Here is a 16,294-nt window from a genome sequence, read left to right as displayed (position 1 = left end):
ATGGCCACCAACTTTGATGGCTTTAAAAGAGGATTGGGCAAATCCATAGAGAAGGAGAGAGCTAGCAATGGCTACTAGCAACAATGGCTTTGCTTCCACGGTCAGAGGCAGTGGTGCTTCTGAATCCCAGTCTCTGGAAACCACAGAAAGGGAGATGAATCTTGAGCTCGAATCCTGCTTGCTGCTTTCCCTTGGGGGCATCTGGTTGTCTGCTATGACAACAGCAGACCCTCCAAGGGTCCCTATTTCCCAGGGGCAGTCCCGGATTTACAGAAGCCGCCCCGGTTTCTGATTTGACCCTGGAATGTCTCGATTTTCCTTAGGGGCTACCTTGGAAGGTGATCCGGAAACTGCAACTAATCCAGAATGCGGCAACTAGACTGGTGACTGGGAACAGCCACCGAGACCACATAACACCGGTCCTGAGAGATCTGCATTGGCTCCCAGTATGTTTCCGAGCACAATTCAAAGTGTTGGTGCTGACCTTGAAAGCCCTAAATGGCCTCGGCTCAATATACCTGAAGGAGCATCTCCACCCCCATCGTTCAGCCCGGACACTGAGGTCCAGCACCGAGGGCCTTCTGGCAGTTCCCTCCCTGTGAGAAGTTACAGGGAACCAGGCAGAGGGCCTTCTCGGTGGTGGCACCCGCCCTGTGGAACGCCCTCCCACCAGATGTCAAGGAAATAAACAACTCCAGTGGTACCTTGGGTTACATACGCTTCAGGTTACATACGCTTCAGGTTACAGACTCCGCTAACCCAGAAATAGTAGCTCGGGTTAAGAACTTTGCTTAAGGATGAGAACAAAAATCGTGCTCCAGCGGCGCAGCAGCAGCAGGAGGCCCCATTAGCTAAAGTGATGCTTCAGGTTAAGAACAGTTTCAGGTTAAGAATGGACCTCCGGAACAAATTAAGTACCTAACCCGAGGTACAACTGTATAAAGGGACTCCCAGGGGTCTTACAGTTCTGTGATGGCCTGGGACTGGGGCTCGGACTCGGAACCAGAGGAGTCTCTTCCCGGAGGAAAGGACTATCAATTTGCGGCACGAGCCACAACGGCTATGCTTTGCCCTAATGGTCAGAGGCAGCCCTGCTTCTGAATCCCAGTCGCTGGAAACCGCAGGAAGGGAGATGAATCTTGCGCTCGAATTCTGCCTGCGGCCTTCCAGTCTGGGCACCTGTTGGGCCACTGGGAGAACAGGATGCTGCCCCACGTAGCCACTGAACCGGCTCCTCTGGTGTTCCTCCGCTCAGCTACGGATTCCTTCGTCCCTCACCTCCGGTTGCTTCGCAGAATCCCCCTCCCTTTTTTTGTTTTTAGTTTCCAGGCTGCTTCTACTCTTGCCAAGCGGAGGCGGCGTTAATGAACGCTATCCCCATCTCAACCTGAGCCGATTCTCCGCCTGGCGCGCCGCGGCTGCCAGCTGGGTGGTTTCTCGCCCCCCCCCCCCCCCGCTTGTGTTATGCAAAAGTCATTCACCGCCTTGCCAGCCAGGCAAGTTTCCCCGGGAAGCAGCACAGCCCATTCCTTCCTCTCCCGTTGACCCCTCCAGCTTGCTCTCAATGTGCCAGCCACACCTCTCTCCTGGCGCACGGTCGCTAACTGAAAGGGCTAACGGGCACCCGGAAAGCGCCCACCAGAGGCTCCATCTCGCGCTTGCAAATGTTGCCCACGTTCCCTTGAAACGCTTCCCCCTTTCTTCCCTCCCTGGGGGGCTCCCGTTTCCTTCCATCCCGGCGAAAAACAGGATGCCGCCGCCAGAGGCGTAACGTGCGCGCCCTGACCCGACCAGCTGCTTCTGCGCTGAGTAATGCCTGAGCAGGGCTGCTTTCCCCAGGCTGCGTGAGGCCTGCTAGTTAATGAGAGCAATTGGAGGTAATTGGGCTGGAAGAGCCTCCAAATGGGGCAGGGCAGCCGCAGACACGTGTCGTTTTGAGGAGGAGCGGGGAACGTGAGCCTGGGAAAAGTCATAGGAAAAGTCGCGTTCAGAAGGACTTTCTGGGGAACAAACGACCTCGGAAGATGGTGGACTCTCCTTCTTCGGAGGTTTTCAAACACAGGTTGGATAGCCACTGTCATGGATGCTTTAGCTGAGATTCCTGCATTGCAGGGGGTTAGGCTGGATGGCCTTTGGTGGTCCCTTCCAATTCTACAGTTCTGTGGCCTCAGAGGGTGCTAGCCTCTCCTTCAATGGAGGTTTTAAAGTAGAGGTTGGGTGCCCATCCATCAGGGATTCTTAAGCTGCAGTTCTTACATTGCAGGGCGTTGGACTCGATAACCCATTGGTGTCTCTTCCAACTTTTATTATTGTAAGTTGCGGGATGAGAACTGCGACTTAGGACTAGGTGCATTTGAAGCTGTGGCTTACATTGCACACACTCTCAGCTGTAGATTCAGGTAGGTAGCCGTGTTGGTCTGACGCAGTCAAAATAAATTAAAAAATTGTTCAGTAGCACCTTAGAGACCAAGTAAGTTTGTTCTAGGTATAAGCTTTCGTGGTATGTGAAGAAGTGTGCATGCACACGAAAGCTTAGACCCAGAACAAACTTAGTTGGACTCTAAGGTGCTACTGGACAATTTTATATATATATTGACGACTGTTAATGACTGCAATTAGTCCTACAGGAAAAAGCAAGGGATAGAATGCAGATGGTTAGCATATGTAATGAGATATCTTATTACATATTTCATACATTATTTCCTTGACATCTGAAGGGAGGGCGTTCCACAGGGAGGGTGCCACTACCGAAAAGGCCCTCTGCCACTAGAGTCTCATTGGCATTTTGTAATATCTGCATTCATTCACAAATACGGAGGCTTCAGGGGAGGAAGCTTAAGGGGAAGGAACCCGGAGACCCTCCAAAAGTTCTCAGACTCTCAGCAGCTGGCATGGCCAATGGTCAGGAATGGTGGTGGTCCAAGAGCCCCCCCCCTTCTTTCCTGCCTGTCTCTCCTTCACACAGAGACAGTGAGATGATAGCATCCTAAACCTGAACCTTCTCTGATTACTTTCTCTTGTTCAGAACATTCTGGGAAATTTCCCCTATCAAGAAGCAATTGTCTGACCATTTACAGTAGTTCCCATGGCAACACATCACCCATAGTTTGCTTAAGAAAAAACGGTGTGCCTGGTCAACAGGCTGCTTGACCAGCCTGAAGGAGTCCTTGTGGCCATGAATTCTCCTCTTCTGCAACTCCTGATCTTAAAAGAAAGCCTTTCTTCACACAGCAGGGAGTTAAACTATGGAACTCATTCCTGCAGGGAGCAGTTATGGCCACCAGCTTGGATCTCTTTAAAGAACAATTGGAACAGTCTCCCTGGAAGCCTGTGGACTCCCCCTTCTTGGAGGTTTTTAAGGAGAGGATGCCTGACCATCTGTCATGGATGCAATAGCTGAAACCCCTGCCTTGCAGGGGTTAGGCTAGATGACCCCCCGGGGTCCCTTCCAACTCTAAGATTTGGTGATTCCAATTAGACAAATTAATGGAGGAGAGTGTTATTGATGGCTACTAGGCACAGTAGCTATGCTCTGCTTCTGCAGTTGGAGGCATCAATGCTTTTGAATATCAGCTGCCAGAAACCACAGGAGGGGAGATTGGTCTTGAGTTCGAATCCTGTTTGCTGGTTTCCCACAGGCAGCTGTTCAGCCACTGTGAGAATACAATGCTGGACTAGATAGGACATTGGTCTGATCCTTTTTTATATATTTACATTTTTATTGGGTTTTTTTACATATCATTTCCAACAATCATTTAACATAACTTCTTATCTTATACAATATTTTGGACTTCCATCAACCACCTCTGATGATTTTCCATTCTTTATCACTTATTCTGCATTTCGTAATTTCTCTATTACTCTTAATTATCATTGACTAATAATTCTCTTCATAGTCCTTCTTGTAATATTTCAAATAGTCCTCCTTACAGAACTTCTTGTAGTCCTACTAGCATAATCTGTTCATTACAATTGCTTTTCAAATAGTTCATATATTTACTCCAGTCTTCTAAGAATCTCTGGTCCCGCAGGTTTCAAATCCTTCCTGTTAATTTATCTAATTCTGCATAGTCCATTAATTTCATCCGCCATTCTTCTTTTGTCGGTAATTCTTCTTGCTTCCATTTTTGTGCCAAGGGACATTGGTCTGATCCAGCACAGGCTCTTCTTATGTTCTTATATACAGTGGTACCTCGGGTTACAGACGCTTCAGGTTACAGACTCCACTAACCCAGAAATAGTACCTCAGGTTAAGAACTTCGCTTCAGGATGAGAACAGAAATCGCGTGGCGGCAGCAGGAGCCCCCATTAGCTAAAGTGGTGCTTCAGGTTAAGAACAGTTTCAGGTTAAGAACGGACCTCCAGAATGAATTAAGTTCTGAACCCGAGGTACCACTGTACAGCAATCCTGTTAAGGCCTCTGACCTCCCCTTCCTTTGTTAGGCAGATGGCTGGCAACCAGGCCAGGCTGGTGGCAAATGTTTAATCTGTGGCCTCAAAAGGGTGATGGGAGGGCACCCAGTTGGGGAAGGCTTGGCTGGAGAAAACAGAGGAAGCAAGCGTGAGGGTTTCTGTCTGCTGCCTTCAAGTTCCCTTGCTGGGTCTCCTAGAGATGTCTGCCTTGCTCTCTGGGGATTGGCTGCCTATTTTTAGGACTATCTCTTCTATAACCTATTTGCTTCCAGCAGGCTGCACTTGCCTGTTTGTAAATAAAGCAAATATTGCAAAGACACTCCTCTCTCATCCCAAGGAAACAGGCTGCATGCATTTGACCGACATACGAAATGCAGCAGAGTCCTTCTCTTTCTCAGTCTCTATCGAAGCTGGTTTGGGGAAACCCCATTCAAAATGCAATGCTTTTTTTGTAAGAAACAAGAGGATGGATACAGGATAGGTTTTGTTTAATCCTCTTTTCAAGCAGAGTAAACCAAAGTGTGTGCACAGCCTTATTTGACTTGGAAAGGCATAAGAAACAAGCCCGGAGAAGCAGGCTCAAAAACTTTGGTAGAAAAGGAGAGTTTGCTTCTCCAGAGATCTGTCCAGGGCTGGAGAATCAAGGGGAAAAGTTCATTCCAGATTTCTTGGTTGAGGTTATTGCAGGCCAGAAACACAGCAGAGCCATTCTTCTGGGAATTGGGCAATTGACCTGAAATGACCCTGCAAGGTTACTAAGAACAGAAACTGGTTTCCGGGAAGAAGGAGCGAGCCAAGTCAGGGACACAGCAAGTGGAGCAGCCCTTTCTTTGTGGCTTGAGAAGTGACAGGCCAATTGCAGGTTTGGCTGCTGCTGGGAGGAGAAGGCAGCGCAGAGTCTTGCAGGTGCTGGCCTGCCTCTTGAGCAGCTGGAAAAGCTAATCACCATCATCAGAACCTGCTCCTGTCGAGCCCTGACCCTGATCTGGGAGGGCAACGCTCACTGGGGTGGGTGGGACTGCAAAGGGAGCTCTTGTGGGCTTCTCTCCGGCGATTCCCAGAATTAAAAACAACAGAGTGAAACTTGGAACTCTTCCCAAGGCCCTGAATTGCTTGCACAAAGATTAGATTGTATCTCTTCTTTATTGAGCTTCATCCTGATTTGCCTGCGGCAGGGAGAGAGGTGCTCAGTAATGAGGGTTCGTCCTGCATTCACACTGAATTGCTTGCAAGCTGTTCATTCGTTTCCCCCAATGATCACTCCTTCATCCCACCTTTTTCAATGCACATCCTCATCACTTTCCAAACTGCAAACAGTCTGATTATATTATCAAGCCTGGAGGCGGCGGAACTTTTAACTCCACATTTAATTCCACAAACCTGTATTTCCCTGGGTGTGCTTGAATTCCCTCACACAAAACACTCACGGTCCAGATGTGCCCTTAGTTATCTCCTAAGGAATAAATTCTCCTAAGGAACTGTGGAGCAATGGATGGATTCTGCTCCTGCGAGATGCCTCTCAGGGCCCCTTCCAGCTCCTCAGTTCTACAGTAGCCAACCAGGCACCTCTGGGAATGCCACAGGCAGGACACAAGCCCAACAGCACACAACAGTATTCAAGGAGGCAAGAGTCTGCCTCTGAGCCCAGACGGGACAGGCAGTTTTCTGCAGAACTCTAGAAATGCTGATTGCTTCTCCCAGTCCTGGGGTGTCTTCTGCACCTCAGGAAAACAAATGCATGCCAGATACCTCACAAGATTGCAAAAGGACCAAGTTTCCCCTACTCCTTACAGCCTTAGGGCTCAGCTATGCCATCGCAGTGATTGATTTCATTTATTCAACATGAAGCAAGGTAAAGGTAAAGGGACCCCTGACCATTTAGGTCCAGTCTGACTCTGGGGTTGCAGCGCTCATCTTGCTTTAATGGCCGAGGGAGTCAGCGTACAGCTTCCGGGTCATGTGGCCAGCATGACTAAGCCGCTTCTAGTGAACCAGAGCAGCGCACGGAAACGCCCTTTACCTTCCCGCCGGAGCAGTACCTATTCATCTACTTGCACTTTGACGTGCTTTCGAACTGCTAGGTTGGCAGGAGCAGGGACCGAGCAACGGGAGCTCATCCCGTCACGGGGATTCAAACCGCCAACCTTCTGATCGGCAAGTCCTAGGCTCTGTGGTTTAGACCACAGCGCCACCTGCGTCCCTCTCAACATGAAGTACTTGCCTCCAATCAGCAGGGTGGAAACCTGGGCTCGCAAAGTTACCCAGGAGAAAGCAGGCATAGATAGTCATGCTACGTAGACCAAGGATGGGGACCCTGGCACACTCCTGAGATGATTGCAATCCCAGCTCTCTCCAGCCAACATGTCTAGTGGTCAGCAGGAAGGTGGGATTGAAGTCCCCCCCCCCACATCTGGAGGGCCGCAGGTTCCCCCTCCGTGATGCGCCCAGAAGTTGGTGGTATCTGTTTCGTACCGGGGCAGGTGAGGTAAACATACATTTCTGTTTAGGGGAAACACGTGTGACTCATGGCGAGAAGGAGAGAGATCTCGGTGGTGAATCACATCGGAAAAGGGCAGGAATATCCTCAGGTAACGGATGCGAGGAAGCAATGGGTTATCCTTAAAGGACCGCGCCAGAGACAGTCAAGAGGCCTCCCAAAGAGATGCAGAGGGATGTGTCTCTCTGGGAAAGCCTCCCCCAAACTGCCCCCCCCCCCAGATATAGCCAAACTACAGATCCCAGCACCAGCACCCCTGGCCAGAGGCCATCCTGGCTGCTGGTCTTGGTGGGTCGGCGTCTCCACTGGGTCAGCTTCTCCGGGGTCACAGAGGGTCTGGGCACCCACCTGCTTTGGGGCTATGTGGAGGCCTCTGGCTAGCCAGCGCTGGCACTGGGAGAAAGATGCTGAGCTGGAAAGATGCACCCCGGTCTGAGCAAGCAGCGTACATCTTCTGTCCTGCTAGGCCAGTCCCTTTGCCAATCTGGTGCCCTCCATATGTTTTGGTCTATAGTTCCCACAGGCTCCAGCCAGCACAGGAAAGGGTGGGCAGGTAGATTAGGGAACACCTCTCTAAAATGGGCAAGGAGGGTCTTGGGGGCTTTTCAGCTTAGAGAAAAAGTGAGGCCACAGGAAGGACATTTGCAACATCATCATGGCATTGAGGAAGCAGATAGAGAAAAGCTTCCCTCCCTCTCTCCTGAAGCTCGAACTTGGGAACATCCACCAGCTGAGTGGATTCAGGACAGATAAAAGAACATGCTTTTTCACGCAGTGTAAACTATGGAACTCACTGCCACTGGAAGCAGTGATGGCCAAAGACCTGGATGGCTTTAAAAGAGGATCAGACAAATTCATGGAGGAGGAGGAGAGGGCTATGGGTTGCTCCTAACCACAGTGGCTAAGCCCTGCTCTCCACAGCTGCAGCCAGTTTGCAAATACCAGTTGCGGGAGGGGAGAGGCCTCTGGTGCTCAAATCCTGCTTGTGGGTAGACCACTGTGAGAACAGGATGCTGGACCAGCTCTCCTTATGTGCAAGGGATGCACAAGTGTGCACAAAGCCCAGGTTCCCGCAGGCCCGAGCGGTGGCTGTCATATGCCCGTGCATGGTGCGCTGACGTCTGCAGGGTCTCCAGAGCGACTGCATGAATGAGGCCATTCACTCCCGTCAGCTGTGTGACATCGAGTGGATCCCTCTCTCTCACAGGGAAAGGTGTGCCAGTGGGTGGGCGGGCGCGTCAGCGAGGGGGCGTGTGGCAGCGCATGGCTGCGAGTGGGGAGAAGCCGTTTGCCACGTCACGGGATTCACTCGCAGGGTCTCTCGCCCCCACACTGCTGGCTGCGTCGGCTGGTGGGAGCATCTTGCAGCATTGTATAACTTCCGACGCCCCCGGCGCATCGCCTAAAGTGGGCAGAGCGGGAAGCAAGATTTGGGGCAGGGGGAGGAGAGAGAGAGAGGCAGCAGTGGGGGGGGGGCAACTCCTGCCCATTCAGGAGCACTTGGTACTCCCCAGCCTTGGAAGGCAGAAAGGCAGCCACTCCCGGCTGCTGGTTGCCAAGCACCAGCAAATCTGGTTGCCAAGGGTACGGTAGCCATGGCAACGCAGCCCTGCCACAAGCGATGCACACTCGGAACGTGCCTGTGGCTGTTCACACACAACCTCCTTTTTAGGTGTGTGTGAAATACGCCCCCCCCCCCCATGCAGAAACTGGGAGTTGGTCATGGTGATGCTGGCCCACCCACCACAAAGAAAGGGGGAAGGGGTCACCTGAAGATCATGTAGCTCAGCCTGCTTCTGAGCCCACACATTTTGTTAAGGAAATTGAGATAAGAAAACAGGCTCCCCCAACCTGGCGCCCTCCAGAAGACTTGGACTGCAACTCCCGTGAGCCGCAGAATCATGGGCTGTGCTGGCCGTGGGTAAGGGCAGTGGCAGTCCACACACATCTGGAGGGTCCAGGGCCGGGTTTAGGTTTGATGAGGCCCTCAGCTCCTGAAGGTGATGGGGCCCTTTCTATGTCCAGCTGTCCTTTGTCAACAACAAATTGTCTCTGTTTTTTGTGTTGAATATATGCTATACAGTAATTGATCTATGGTAAGGCATCTAAAGCCATTTGCACATAACAAAATATGTATTTTATTAAATGTACATCCAGGCTTTTTTTTCCCCTTTAAATTTTTTGGGGGCCCCCTAGAGAGTGGGGCCCTAAGCTATAGCTTGTTTAGCTTATACGTAACTCCGGCACTGAGGGTCCCAGGCTGGCGCAGAGGACGCTCTTGCAGGGCGGAAGAACACTTGAGTGCCTTTGAAAGAGACGATGGTTCCATCAGAGGAGTTAAGAGGCTGGTAGGGAAGTGGAAGGTTTTCATCTGGGACCACATTTCCCTGAGTGACCTTGGGGCTGGGGCTGGGCCGACCCTGCTGTTCCCTGGCTGTTGCTGGGGCAACAGGAGCCCTTGGGAGATACAGTTCCGTGGTCCTGGGGTTCTGTGAATAGATTGGTCCCTGCTGGCCTGATCCAGCTGCCTCTTTGTACGTTCTCACATCCCCACACCCTGGGAGCATGAGATGGTCCAGAATCCCTGGGGGGGGGTCCAACTCCCCCCTCCACACACCTCATGCCCTCCAACATTTCTCTGATGAAAATAGGGACGTCCTACTCAGTGATGATGATGGTGATTTTATTATTATTTATACCTCACCCACCTGACTGGGTTGCCCCAGCCACTCTGGGTGACTTCCAACAGATACAAAAACATAATAAAACACTACGCATTTAAAGGTCTGTATAGTTCAAGCTCTGGTTTTCCCAGTAGTGATGTATGGAAGTGAGAGCTGGACCATAAAGAAGGCTGATTGCTGAAGAATTGATGCTTTTGAATTATGGTGCTGGAGGAGACTCTGGAGAGTCCCACGGACTGCAAGAAGATCAAAACTCTCCATTCTGAAGGAAATCAGCCCTGAGTGCTCACTGGAAGGACAGATCCTGAAGCTGAGGCTCCAAGACTTTGGCCACCTCATGAGAAGAGAAGACTCCCTGGAAAAGACCCTGATGTTGGGAAGGATTGAGGGCACAAGGAGAAGGGGACGACAGAGGATGAGATGGTGGGACAGTGTTCTCGAAGCGACCAGCATGAGTTTGACCAAACTGCGGGAGGCAGTGGAAGACAGGAGTGCCTGGCATACTCTGGTCCATGGGGTCACGAAGAGTTGGACACGACTAAACGACTAAACAACAACAACAACAACACATTTAAAAACTTCCCTCTACAGGGCTGCCTACAGATGTCTTCTAAAGGCTTGGGGGTCGCATAACCTTCCAACATTTCTCCATGAAAATAGGGACGTCCTAAGGAAAAGCAGGACATTCCAGGGTCAGATCAGAAACCAGGACGGCTGGGAAATAGGGACACACTTGGAGGGTCTGCCATCTTCTACAGGCAGAGTGAGGCCTCCGGCTCCCTTGGGAAGATGACATCACATCCTTCCTGCCACCAAGAGGGTTTCCAGCCCAGCTCCTGGCAAGTTTCCCACCTTTACAGCGACAACAGCGACTGTTGAGTGGGAGGACACACATTGCCTTTCGTGGCGATGGCGGGGAGGGGGGGAGGCGCATCTCACTTTTCACCTAGAACAATTCCCACGCTTGCCTGGATGCTTATTTACAGCCTGCCAGCCCCCACACCACCCCCAGACACCGCTGAGCTCCCAGCCAGCAGACCTGATCCACAGGTGTCCCCTCCTCTTCCATCAACACAGACGCTTTGCAGCTGCCCGTCTCCAAAGGAGGCTCCCCAAGCAGAAATTCTCCCCCCTGGGGCACCAATGCCACCTGCGCCCCCTCCACCCAGCACCCCTTCCCAAGATGCACTGGGAACTAAAGGACATGGGCTGTTCCCTGTCAAGGGCTCTGCCCGCACTGGGCAGTGATCCATTCTACCACTGAGCAGTGAGCAGCCATGTGGGGGGGGGTGGAGGAAAGCCCCCCCACAATCAGGCTGGAGGGGCTCATCCCATGGTTGTAGCTCCTGCAATGGGGCTCATTCTTCTGTGATGCTGATGGAGACATCCCGGTGGCCAGCTGAGGTCAGGAGCGCCATCTGGGTTGGGCTGGGGGCCAAGGCCCCCCCCCCCAATTTTCAAGAACAGGGCCAGGGCACCTCCATATTCTTCCGCGATGTGTGCACGCCGTGTGCGTACTCCATGCGATGTGCTCACGTCACTCACGCCTCATGCCACGCTCAGGTCACATGCCCAGGCATGCGTGTGACACACCAGCACATTGCGCAACAGGCACAAATGATGCCAGCATGTCGGGTGGCACACACAAATGACATCAGCGTGTTGCGCAGCGAGCACGCATGACGTGAGCACATTGCACGGTGTGTGCGCATGGTGTGGGCATGCGCTTGGCTGAGGTCCTGGTCTTACAAAGGAGCTCATCTGCCCCTTCCGCATGCTCCTCACCCTCCCTGAGTACAGGACCCCAAGAATTGGAGGCGACTCAGCTCATTTCCCCCAATTAACCCCCCACAACTCATAACACTCTGTGGGTTTCCGTGTGTTGGTGAACTAGATGGAGCGATAGTTTGGCTCACCATAAACAGAGCTTGGCCGGCCATCTGCCATGCCTTCAGTGTAATTCCTGCATTGCAGAGGGTCAGACTAGATGACCCTAGGTTGTCCCTTCCGATTCTACTATTCGGTGATTCCATAAGGTTGTTTTCTGGGGCCACTGGGCCCCTGCGATTTGCAGGCCAAAAGCAACAGGCGTGATCAGTGCCATCGCCTGGGCCAGTTACACACACACTCCTTGATTGCCCACCGATTTTTGCCCGCTGAACCATGCCAGCCAAACTGGGGAGAGGCCTGCTTGTGAGCCAGGTGATCACCCGCTCTCTTTGCTCAGGGCGAGGCCAAGGCCAGGGTCCCTCCCACCAACTCCCACCCTGAGCCAGGCCTGTTTTCTCCCAGGCCTCCTTCCACAAAGGACAAGTCACCGTCCAAGCGGCTCATGTCCCTCACTGCCCCCTTCCACCACCTGGGGGGCTAGAAAGCTGCTGCACCCCCTCCAGTTCCTGAGCAAGGCATGCGGCTTGGCAGCCTCAGCTGCAGTCAGGCGGGGGATTGTGTATTGGTGTGCTTGCACAAAGCAGGTGGGGGTGTCTGGCAGCGCGCGGCTCCCCGTCGTCGGCAGGGGCTGGCAGCAAGTGGGTGGCGGAAGCTGGTGGCACAGACATCACAGATGAAGGGTGCCAAGGCCCCAGGGACGCAGCGCCATCACCGTCTGGGTCTCTGATGCTGCCAGCAAGGCTGCGTGGCGTCCCTGGAAGACCTTTCCCTTTCGAACCCATCTCCTGTCTACCAGGATACCTCTGCCCTTAACCTAAAGGACCCCTGACCGTTAGGTCCAGTCGTGACCGACTCTGGAGTTGCGGCGCTCATCTTGTTTTATTGGCTGAGGGAGCCGGCGTACAGCTTCCGGATCATGTGGCCAGCAGGACTAAGCCGCTTCTGGCGAACTAGAGCAGCGCACGGAAACGCCGTTTACCTTCCCGCCGGAGTGGTACCTATTTATCTACTTGCACTTTGATGTGCTTTCGAACTGCTAGGTTGGCAGGAGCAGGGACCGAGCAACGGGAGCTCACCCTGTAATGGGGATTCGAACCGCCGACCGTCTGATCGGCAAGTCTAGGCTCAGTGGTTTAACCCACAGCGCCACCCGCGTCCCTGCCCTTAACCTAGATATGACCAAAAAGAAAGGCACTCTGTGCATGCCCAGAGGTCTTGATCACTTGTTCCAAGGCTTAGCTTTGGCACCGAGAACACCCTGAGGAGCGTTCCCTTTTGCTGTCCTGCAGAGAAAATGGGGAGTCTCGAATGACGGACAGGCATCACCAGTGCCGCCCCCCTTCCTGGAAGAAGTTCTAGGGTTGTGGGGAAGTGGTGAGGTGGGCATCTTTTGCCCTCCCCTGCCTCCCACAACACAGGAACTGGGTTCAGAGGATGAGGAGGCCTCCTCTTTCCTCCTGACCCCAAGGCGGTTTGGGGAGGGGCAGGGAGAGGAGAAGGAGCCCCTTCACATTCAGTTGGGGCTCAGAGGGGGCAGAAGCAGGTTTGGGAAAGGAGCCCTGCCCCCTGCTTTGCCCATGGCAAGGCCACCGTGAGGGTGCGGAGCAGGAATGGCGCTTCCACGAGACAGAGGGAGGCCGCTACCTTGGGAGGCAGAAATTGCCTAGGAATGTCGGCCACGGGGTCTGCTAGCCTAGATTCAGCTCCCAGTCCTGTCAGATTTTGTGCACAGAAGTGGGGGGGGGGGCACCATCTTGTCCTTTGGCTCGGGCTGCTCCAGGGACAGAGGAGAAGGACTCAAGGTGCCCCATGCCTCAAGCGCCCCACTTGTGGGATGCTCTCCCCAGGGAGGCTCAACTGCCGCCTGCCTTATACACCTTTAGGCACCAGGTGAAACACGTTCCTCTTCATTCAGGGCTTAGGCTGATTCACATCAGATGCTCTTTACAATGTGTTCTTGGAGGGGCAGGGGCGTAGCCCCGTCGCTCGGTCCCTGCTCCTGCCAACCTAGCAGTTCAAAAGCACGTCATGTGCAAGTAGATAAATAGGTACCGCTCCGGCAGGAAGGTAAACGGCGTTTCCGTGCACTGCTCTGGTTCGCCAGAAGCGGCTCAGTCATGCTGGCCACATGACCCGGAAGCTATACGCCGGCTCCCTCAGCCAATAAAGCGAGATGAGCGCCGCAACCCCAGAGTCAGCCACGACTGGACCTAACGGTCAGGGGTCCCTTTACCCTTTACCTTACTCTGGGCACACCGGCTAAAGATTCTAGAAAAGGCCTCTCCTCCCTGCCCAATCCTGTTTTAAAGCCATCTAGATTGTTGGCCATTCTCTCCTCCTGCAGGAGAGTTCCATAGTTTAACCATGTGTTACATGCAGAAGAACTGGTGGCCATTCACTTCCACGGCTCCTAGGCCCACTGCTCAATGGTGCTTAGGAAGCGAGGGCTGCCAGTGACTCCCCAGTGTTTTGGTCCCCCTGAGAGAAGCCAGACTCCTTGTCCCTCGCTGAGTTCTGGCAGTTCTGCCACTTCCTGCTGCCTGCCCAGGCTGTTCTGGGAACATGGAAACTGCGTCAGCTGACTCCTGGCGGCACAGCCAGTCTCTGCGCCGAAACAGCAGACGGTGCTTCTGCCACCCTGCCGGCGTCTTTGCCGACGTCCCAGATGGCACCGCTCTGGGGGCCGATCAGGGCCACGTGCCCATTAGGGAGAGGGTGCCAAGCAAACCAAAGGCCCAGCCAGGCCACAAACGGCTGGAGAAAGAGAGAGACACTCCTCAAGGAAAGGAGAGCGCTAGCCATGGATGGGATGAGCCATAGGGAGGGCACACACTCTTCATAGGACCATAGAATTGTAGGAAGGGGCCTCAGGGGTCATCTAGCCCAACCTGCTGCAATGCAGGAAGCGCAGCCAAAGAAAGGAAACTCAGGTCTTTCAGCCTATACATCGCAAGCTCGCACCCTTTTGGTCTGGATGAATCCATCGGCGGCAGCAGGCACCACCCCTGGCCACGGGCTTACAGTCCCAAGCACAATCCAATGAGAGGCAGCGTGGTGCAGGGGTTAGAGTGCCTGACTCGGACCTGAACGACCAGGGTTCAGATCGTCACTTAGCCACAGGGTAGCCTTGGTGGCTGGTCCCTGCCTCTCAGCCTAACCTTCCTCACAGGGTTGTGAGGATTGAACGAGGAGGGGGAGAACGATTTGGGCCACCTTGAGCTCCTCGCAGGAAAGGTGGGAATGAAATGCAATAAATAAACAAATCTGAGACCCCAACAGAAGTCTGGATCAGGACTCAGGGGAAAGGGGGAGGGAAAGAACACCGCCCCGCCCCAAAGGACAGCTCAGCCGCGCATTGGGCTTAGGAGCAAGTTCTGGCACGAGCATCCTTAACGGGAGAGGGATGTGGTGTTGGAAAAGGAAATGGGTCGGGCTGGGGTCAAAGATGGGACGGGTGTTAATAAGAGGGTATTCCAAGCACAGGGTTTGGAGAGCACATGCCAGTCAGGTCAGGGAAGCAGAGACCCCCATAGAGGAAAGTGCACGTGTCCCATCGGGACCATCTGGGAGCCCTGCCAGCCTCTGAGCGATGGGAGAGCGCCCCCTGCCGCGTGGCTGGAGAATCGCTGCCCAGGAACGCGGCCCCTTTGCGCACCGGGGAGTGGGGAGGGGGAGGCCTTGGGGACCCTCCCTAGCCTTCACTCTTAAAGATGCATGGACCCTGGCCTCTTCTGCCCCACACAACCATTGCGCACAGCGGTAGCAAGGAGAAGCAGCCATCTGGCCCCTGGACTGGACTCTTGAACCTTGTGAACTTGGGCGGAACTTGCTTCCAAGTGAGCGTGCATAGAGTCTCACGCTGTTAGGAAAGTTTGCAGCAGTGTAGATTCACACACCCAGCGTGTTTAGTGACCAACTGACCAGAGAAAAACCCTGTGCTTTCAGCAGCAGCTTCATCCCCAGCAATCAACAGATGAAGATTTTAGCTTAGAGAAAAAGCGAGGAAGCGGCGGCATGACAGAAGCCTTCAGGATTAGGCGTTGCATGGAGAAAGCAGGCGCAGAAAAGTTCCCATAGCACTAGAAGTTCGTGGACATCCAGGCAAGCCGATTGCTGGAAGATTCAGGACGGAGAAAAGAAAGTCCTTCACGCAGTGCAGAGTTAAACTGCGGAACTCCCTCCCACAAGACTCGGCTGACTTTAAAAGAGGACTAGATGAATTTATGGAAGAGGATAAGGCTTCCGGTGGCCGCCAGCCAGGATGGCTATTTACCCCTCCACTGTCAGAGGCAGTTATGTCTCTGAAGGTCAGTCATTTTGCTGGAAGCCACCCAGCCAGATGGCGGGGTATAAATTATAAATTTATCATTATCATTGGGGATCTCAGGCCAGGCTCTTCGGTTCCCCCAGGCCAGTGCGGATAGGATGAAGCGCCAAAGTACGCAACTTGGGTGAGGGTCGCAGGCTGCAGCCGTGCGCCAAGTTCCTTTGGAATGTGGCCAATTGAATTCAACGGGCTTTTTACCTTTGAGTAAACATGCACAGGATCGGGCCCACAATAGGTTACCAAAGGGCCCAACTTTTTTTGCGGTTTCCCTTCCGGGCGTCCTCAGCTGCAACCCACAAGGCAGCTGAGATCCCTTTTGCAGAAGCGGCGCGTCCCTTTCCCAGCCTCCCTCAGCACCTGAATCCCATTCTGGTTGTGAGCCGGAGCAGGCTCGGCGGCCCAGCTGCGCGCGCTTAAGCCCCATCCTCAGCCTCTCCCTCCCTCGCGCAGCCAGAAACCCCTGCCCACATTTAACGGGCCAGA

The sequence above is a fragment of the Podarcis pityusensis genome, assembly GCF_964106645.2.
Source record: "Podarcis pityusensis genome assembly, chromosome: 11".
NCBI lineage: Eukaryota > Metazoa > Chordata > Lepidosauria > Squamata > Lacertidae > Podarcis > Podarcis pityusensis.
The sequence above is the reverse complement of the archived record's forward strand: the minus strand, read 5'-3'. Positions refer to the sequence as shown.